The 8613-nt window shown below is 36.0% G+C and overlaps 1 pseudogene; it reads left to right on the forward strand.

Annotated features, from left to right (window-relative positions):
• The first annotated feature begins 1338 nt into the window (after positions 1-1338).
• On the forward strand, positions 1339-2428 carry LOC114213851 (glycoprotein-N-acetylgalactosamine 3-beta-galactosyltransferase 1 pseudogene; annotated as a pseudogene).
• Positions 2429-8613: the final 6185 nt, after the last annotated feature.

An 8613-nucleotide genomic window follows, 5' to 3' on the forward strand; every position in this document is an offset into this window, starting at 1 on the left:
TCTGTTTGTCTTTCTGTCTATCTGAATATCATCTACCCATCCCAAAGTTACTAGACAGTTACGTTTGTGATTTAGGGCCCTTTGTAAAGTTAAGTGAATCACCTCCTCAAATCAGTGGAAAGCACAACTATAGAGCAGTGATTTTTGGTTATGGCTGACAACCAAATAATGACTGCAGATTGATTTTTAAATATCAGTTGCCTTTAACTTGAGTAGCTTTTGTTATTTTATTTCCCAAAATAGTTCCCAAGAAATTAGCATGTATCTGGAAGGCCAATATTCTGCATCATGTACCATATAACACACTGCTAGGTACAGAACAGTTGATTAATAACTGCGGACAGATTGACTTGTTTGCATAATTAATTGTGTCTATGGTTGTCTGCAGTCAGTGCTATGGTTGTGTAAGCAGGCAGACCATGCTTACTTTTATACCTCTGAAAACTCTGACCTTTTATGCATTGTCTCATTAGTTGGATTAAAATAACACCCAGAGAGGGACTTTATATTTAATATTCCTTACAAGAAAGATCCTTAAATTTATCACCCTTCTCCCAGTGCCATAATCAACTCAACTTTAACATTTAAATAACTGAACACCTAGAAATGATTTTCAGAGACAGATTCCAAAACAAATCAATTTAGAAGATAATATGCTTCAAAATAAAATGTCCTTATTAAGCCTATAATAGCTTTTTCTGAACATAAAACTGAAAAAGAAAGTTAATTTACATATTTTTAATCTTTATTAAAAGTCATTGTAATGGGGGCACCTGGGTGGCTCAGTCGGTTAAGTCTGCCTTCGGCTCAGGTCATGATCCCAGGGTCCTGGGATCGAGCCCCGCATCCGGCTCCCTGCTCCGTGGGAAGCCTGCTTCTCCCTCTCCCACTCCCCCTGCTTGTGTTCCCTTTCTCACTGTGTCTCTCTGTCAAATAAATAAATAAAATATTAAAAAAAAAAGTCATTGTAATGTCCATTCCTAACAGACTTATCCTTGTTTTCAAGTTGATTTTTTGGGGAATCCATTCCATTTTTTTAAATCTCATTTATGATCTGAGCCCATATTATATTTAATAACCCTAAAAATTGCCACAAGCAACTTTGATTCAACATGATAAACTTGACAGTTTTCACAGTTGTTACAGAGCAACAAATGTAATGGGAGTGATGTATATGCTCAAATAAAGTAACACAGAATCCCACATACATGTCACATACAAACGGATTATTAAAAATAATGCTGGAGAGTAGAGCACATGCGTGGGAGCACCCTGGGCTGTCTCTGCCAGCTGCTTCCGGTCTCCCCACCCTAGCAAGTCAAAAATATGCTTAAGGAAATGGCCTCAAATTCTTGGCTGCATTGTTTAACCTTACTCTCTGGATCAGCAATCATATTTTTCTTATGTCCGCAGTTATTTAGTATTTTGTTGGAAGAACAGGGTGACATCCAGCCTAACATTCTGAGTAATTACCCTCATGTGAGACATCCAGATGATACTGGCCAGAATCATCTAGAAGGGCAGATGACGTTGAGTACAGATGCTAGTTATCAAAAACATGGAAACACAGTTCACTGGACCTGGAACCTTCTAACAGGTGAAAATTCTTTGCAGGGTTGTGACAGGACCTCAAAATCTACAACAAATGGCCAAATATATCAGAGCTACAAGGACCATTGTTGTAATAAAGCATAGTTTATGAACCCAGAAGAAAATAAAGACCTTTCCACTGGAGAATTAAACACCAAAGTAGGCAGAGACCAATTGTACTGGAAAACAGTTAAAGCTATCCAGTATGTTCATGATCATTGTCTAGAATATGCTGATTGGTTTATGAAAGCAGATGATGATATGTATGTCATACTAGATGACTTGAGATGGTTGCTTATAACCTACGATCCTAAAGAACCATTAACATGGGGAAAGATGCAAGTATGATGTGAAGCAGGGCTACCATGAATGGAGGCAGGGTGTGCACTGAGCGAAGACACCTTGAGATTTGTTCATGTGGTTTAAATGCACATCTGTACCCATTTCCACCCCTGAAGTCTTAGCGCTGGGAAGATGCATGGAAATCCTAAACATAGAAGAAGGGAATTCCAGAAATCCCACTGGAAAAGAAGCTTTCTATCCCTTTTTGCCAAAAACAAACAAACAAACAAAAACAAAAAAAAAAACCACCACTTAATCTAAGGTTCTCTACCCAGACCTCTTTGGTACTGGAAATGTAACTACGTCCCCTCTGGTTTTGCAATTTCTTCTCACTACGGGAAAGTACAGCTATGCCTGTGTTAAATACTTAGTTTATCATTTTCATCCATATGATTATTTATATAGCTATCAACTTGCCTTACTGGAGAATTTACTAAAAGAAATAAGCAAAACAAACAAAAATAAGAGTGGAAAAGCAAACGTGGTAAACCTTTGAAATAAACCCAGGAAAGAACAAAGGTATAGTGTCTGACATTGCACTGAAAAAGGATCTCTGCATCTTTGAAGAGAACACTGGGGTCCCAGTGAGCAATTCTTTCTAAGTGAATATTCCGTACTAGAAATTTTCCATAAAAATGGCTGCAAACTGAAGCTTTAGCAGGAGCGAGAGTGTTTTAAAATGTGTTTTTGGTACAGTACTGTTATATGTTGTATTTTAAAACGGTGGTCAAGATAAAAGGTTTTGTTGCCTGTTTCTGACCAGATGTTTAGTGGCACTAAGAAAATAGAGCAGCTAGAGGCGCCTGGCTGGCTCAGTCGGTTGGGCATCTGCCTTCAGCTCAGGTTGTGATCCCAGGGTCTTGGGATCGAGCCCTGTGTTGGGCTCCCTGCTCAGCAGGGAGTCTGCTTCTCACTCTCCCTCTTCCTCTCGCCTTGCTTGTGCTCTCTTTCTCAAATAAATAAAATCTTTAAAAAAAAAGAAAAGAAAGCAGCTAAACTTACTAAAACTACACTGCACCATGTTAAGTAAAACGTCTGTGATGCTAAACAGATCTGTCTTATGAAAACTCTAGAAGGAAACATTGATGGTCAGCATGTTTTTAAACTCAAGATGTGTGTTTGAATTGCAATACGACATAAATGAACTGAACTCACTCTACTCACATCATTTCTAATAAAATTTTTTTGCGATTATTTATAATTAGTAGTATTTCTTCCAGAAAAAGAACAAAGGTAGAATAAGAATTCTACTTGTCCTAAAATGCACTAATAAAATCACATTTTGAAACTATCATGGGTCTTGACTATGTTTTATATTTGGCTCTAATTAGTGGTTAGTCTTTTATTAGAATAAATAATGTTCATTTAGTCCTCGTGGTCTCTTTTCTAAGTATGTTTACCACTTCTTGGGGTGCCTGGGGTGGCTCAGTCAGTTAAGCATCTGCCTTTGGCTCAGGTCATGATCCCAGGGTCCTGGAATCAAGTCCTGCATCAGGCTCTCTGCTCAGCAGTGGATCTGCTTCTCCCTCTGCCTCTGTGATCTCTCTTGCTCTCTTTCTCTCTCTCAAATAAATAAATGAATAAATCTTTAAAAAAATAAATAAATGTTTATCACTTCTTGAGTTTCATTCTCCACGATTAATATTTATACAGCATCCTATAAGCATGCCTTTTAAATTTTTTGTCCCAAATGTACCCATTTTTAGCTTTGAGTAACTGATAAATAGTAGATGTGATGCTGTTTCTCACATGGGTATCATTTTAATGCTTTTCTTAGATCAGTGTCACTTATATTAGTACCACTCTCAGAGATTCCTAAATGACATTTAAAGTTGATTAGTTAGAATTCTTTCAAACTACATAGTTATAGTTGTTTTTATTCTTATCATGTTGAGAAGTGAAAACTCATTTGTCTTTCAGGACTTGCATAAAACAGTTTTAAAATCCTTCCTTTTGGGCGCCTGGGTGGCTCAGTTGGTTAAGCGACTGCCTTCGGCTCAGGTCATGATCCTGGAGTCCAGGGATCGAGTCCCGCATCAGGCTCCCTGCTCAGCAGGGAGTCTGCTTCTCCCTCTGACCCTCTTCCCTCTCGTGCTCCGTATCTCTCATTCTCTCTCTCTCAAATAAATAAATAAAATCTTTTAAAAAAAATCCTTCCTTTTTAGTATCTGATGTGGCCATTAGTTATACTGACAAAATAGTCTGAATGCAGGATTTTGATAAAAAATTAATTGAAAATATTAAAAAATGTTGAGTGCTTAAATAAACTTTTAAAAATCAGAAATTAGGGGTGCCTGGGTGGTTCAGTCAGTTAAGCCACCAACTCATGATCTCACGGTCATGAGATCGAGCCCTGCACCAGGTGTGGAGCCTGCTTAAGATTCTCTCCCTCTCCCTCTGCCCTTCCTCCCAACCTGCTTGTGCACACACTCTCTCTCTCTCTCAAAAAGAAAAGGACTTCAGATCCATTTTTGTAAATAACTCTTTACATTAATGTGGACACCAATTTATTTGTACTTTTTTATACTGTAAGTATACATAGTTTCTGGTAAATATCTAAGAAACATTAAAGTTTATACACAGAAAATTAACATGAGCAATAGCCTTGAGCAACTTGCTTGGGCTCTCTGTGTCCCCGTTTGCTCCTCTATAAATCAGAGATGATAATGCCACACACTTCACAGGATACGTATTAGGATTAAACAAGCTAATAAATGTAAGGCTCTTAGAACACTACCCAGCCCAGAGTAGGTGGTTAATAAATACAAGCTTTTATTATTATTCTGTTGTTTTGGAGTATAACTATGTTATTCAAATAAATGAAAAGCCTACTTTGATCAAACCAAATACTAAAGACAATGTTTCTTATATTTCTTATAATAATTTGGGAAACATTCTCTGTGTCATAAAGGTGGTGGGTAGCGGGATTAGGGTTCATACTCAAAGCCTCGTGTGTTCTTTTCACCATGCTAGGCTTGGGGTTAGTCATTTAGTATTATTTTCATCCTCACAGATGACATGTGGCTGATCTGTGGGTCAGTGATATTTAAATTAACCTAACAAATTGTCACAGTGGTTTTCAAACTGTGATTTGTGAACTCTTACTGAGGCATTTGTTCAAATGAAGACTTCAAGAATCCAATTCCGGAAAAGCTGGTGCTAGCATGGGGCCCAGGAGTATGCGTGCTTACTGCATACCCTAGGTCAGTTCTCAAAGTGTGGTTACAACCAGCAGCAGTGGCAGCACCTGGAAACTTGTTATAAATGCAAATCTTTGGGCTCTGTGCTAGACCTACCAGAGGAAAACCACAGGGATGTGTTCAGCAACCAGGATTTTAGCAATCCCTTCAGGTGGGGCTTACTCATGTTAACATCTGAGAACCACTGTCCTAGGCAATTGTACAAATGATCCTTGGACCACATTGAGAATTACTGACCAATAAATCAGGGATTTTTCAAAGATTTAGACAAGTCATGTTTTTTAAATCAGTGTAGTCCAAGATAACACTATATTGAATGTAAACAACTTTAAAGATAATTTCATTTAAAGGGTCAAGAGAACATTTTGGCAAAATTCTTTAGCTTCTCAATTTTTCCTCACTGTCAGTATGTTGATACTAACACAAGAGTCATTAGCACTATAGCCCTCAGTAAAATCTGTATTTCTTGATATGTAGTAATTCCATATTTGGGACAAGAAGGTTTTTTTTTCTTAAGTACTAAGTTCATATTAGTTCATTAAAATAATATGTAAATGAGTTTCATCTAAAAATGTCCACAGTTATTAGTAAAAAAAAAATTAAATTGAGGTAGTTATGAGGACAAAAAAAATTGGAAAGCTTAATTCTCCCTGTTGAAAATAAGGGAAGAGATTTCTCTCCCCTCCCTTTTATTAGAACATTTATCTTAGAAAACTTGTAATTAAAAGTTCTTTCTCTGTGCCTTTGAAATATGTATAAATCTTTTTAGAAGCTGAATAAGCCTCTTGCAAGCACTATGACCCAGGAGTGTCTTTCTCTAGGACCTGTGAGCCATCTCTTTGAAATGTAATCATCAAGAGAGATTGTACCCCTCTCTCCCAGTTTCTGTGAGGATAGGAGCCTAATTTGGATGAGCTCCTGGCTCCCAGTTGCAAAACTACTTCTTGCAGTAAAGATTGGAGAAGTTTATTTTCCTTTGTCTAAAACCAGTCAACAGAAAGATATGGTCACTGGAATTATCAGGTGAATTTAGGATGAACTATATCTAATGAACAGGGCTGTCAACTTCTCTAACTTGAGGACTACTCATGGTTTATCTTGAGAACATGTGGACTGTATCTATTTGGCTTTACAAAAAGGTGAGACTTTCTCTGCAATCCCTTAGTAGATTGCCTTTGATCATCACATTCTGGTTTAATGCTTATTCAATAATAACCGTTTTCTGTTCCCTGCTACTTTTATGGAGAACTTTTTTTTTTTTGATTGGGAGAAGTTTTTTTTTATTTTTTTATTGTTATGTTAATCACCATATATTACATCATTTGTTTTTGATGTAGTGTTCCATGATTCATTGTTTGTTCATAACACCCAGTGCTCCATGCAGAATGTGCCCTCTTTAATACCCATCACCAGGTTAACCCATCCCCTCCCCTCCTCCCCTCTAGAACCCTCAGTTTGTTTTTCAGAGTCCATCATCTCTCATGGTTCGTCTCCCCCTCTGACTTACTCCCCTTCATTCTTCCTCTCCTGCTATCTTCTTTTCTTTTTTCTTAAAATATGTTGCGTTATTTGTTTCAGAAGTACAGATCTGTGATTCAACAGTCTTGCACAATTGATTGGAAGAAGTTTTTGTTCTTAATTATATTTCCCCAAGATAGCAAAATCCTGTTTTAGGATATGTAGAATTTTTTTCTGCTAATTCATATTACCAATTAAAACTTTCATCACTTTCAAGAATCAGTTGATTTTGTATACAACCTGATAAAGCAAAAACATATCTGAGACCAGTGGAGCATATAAAACCAGATTTCCTGGTGATGATGTTTTATTCATCATCTTTTAGAAACAGAAAATCTTTCTTATAGGGATAAATGTTTAGTGTGGTCTCAAGACAAAAAAGCTTTTGCTGTCTTAATAGACTTGTATGTTCTAGAGGGAAGTACATGGATTAAAAAGTAGGTTTTCAACCCAGACTTTGAATATTCACTGTCAAATATTCCCTAAATTCCAGAGAAGATTTTGTAGCTGCAATAATGTTAAAAAATAAGTGACCAATATTTAATACTTTTAAATATGGTACTTAGGTCTGCATTAACTTTCCTAAGTGGCTATTTCATGATCATTTGAGTATTATTTTTTCATTTTCCTTGAACCTACCAAACTTTATTCGTACCAAGTGTAGGCACTATTATAGATGGTAGAGTCCCTAACTTGATTTATTAGATTTTTTTCATGGCTAGCTTTTCTTCTTCATTTAAGTTTCTGGTTCATTAGACTCTTTCTTTAACAATTTAAATTTCTTTGTTCACAGACCTTTATTTCCTTCATAATTAACTTTTATTTTCTGCTACTCTTAATGCTGCTGTGATACAGAAGGTTAATCTGGGTGCTGTTGCTAGTGAGATTAGAGTTTGTATCACTCACTGATAACTTTTTAGTGGGTCCTGGGATCGAGCCCCATGTCCAGCTCTCTGCTAGGCGGGAAGCCTGCTTCTCCCTCTCTCACTGCTACCTCCTTCCCCCCCACCCTGCTCTTGTGTGCACTCTCTCTCTCTTTCTGAAATCAATAAATAAAATCTTTAAAAAATAAAAAAAATTGAGTTATGTTTACATGTCAAAATTGAAATAGAAATTTCAGCACAGATGTATAAGAAATTTTACAACTTCTCCTTAGGGAATCCCAATCTAAAACCAGTTTTAGAGCTGAATTGTTCTCTATTTCAACTCCCTTATCTCTACTTCTACTTCAGTTTATATTAGTTAAGTTTAAGGAACATTTTAGGACACTGAAAATTAATAATTTATATGAACTGAATTTATTATTAGAGAGAAATTAGTCTTAGTGCTAAACATTGTGTTATATAGCACAGAGAATATGTGTTGGAATTTTTTAAAATATATATGTTAATAGTGTCATAAATAGTGTCATAAGTATTTTTAAAAAGAGTTTGGTGACTTGCTTATTTTAAGTGAAAAAGTGTTTTTTGGAAATGTTTTTAAATGCCTTTTGGCCACTTTTAAGTAGCAGGTTTAAACCACTGCATAAAATAATTATCATGCTAAAATACACACTACAAGGAAAAAAGAACTTTTAAGGGTATATTAGGTTAAGCAATCACAAAATAAAAAGTAAAAAAAAAAAACCACAAGTAAAATGTCTGCACCATAAAATAAGTATATAAAAATGTGATTTGTCTCCTGGGCTCTCTGAGCACAAGTGACAGGCTCTGGTAGACAGTAAAGGCAAGGATTTCATTTAGTCACTTGCACTGAAATAAATTTTTAAAAGACTACAGATTTTAAGTTCTATGTTTCAACAAAACCAGAATGTAAAACAGAAAGCAAATAAACTTTGAAACATGGAGTAACAATTTCATTCACATCTATGAGGTGATATCTTTTAATAATTGATGTTATAATCTAGCTGAAAGTTTAGTGTCTTAAAAGTCATTATAATTCTACCTCATATAATTCTGTAATG

The sequence above is a fragment of the Eumetopias jubatus genome, unplaced genomic scaffold (genome assembly GCF_037043125.1).
Source record: "Eumetopias jubatus isolate StellerSeaLion01/CBP00866 unplaced genomic scaffold, mEumJub1_p1.0 scaffold_4, whole genome shotgun sequence".
NCBI classification, from domain to species: Eukaryota; Metazoa; Chordata; class Mammalia; order Carnivora; family Otariidae; genus Eumetopias; species Eumetopias jubatus.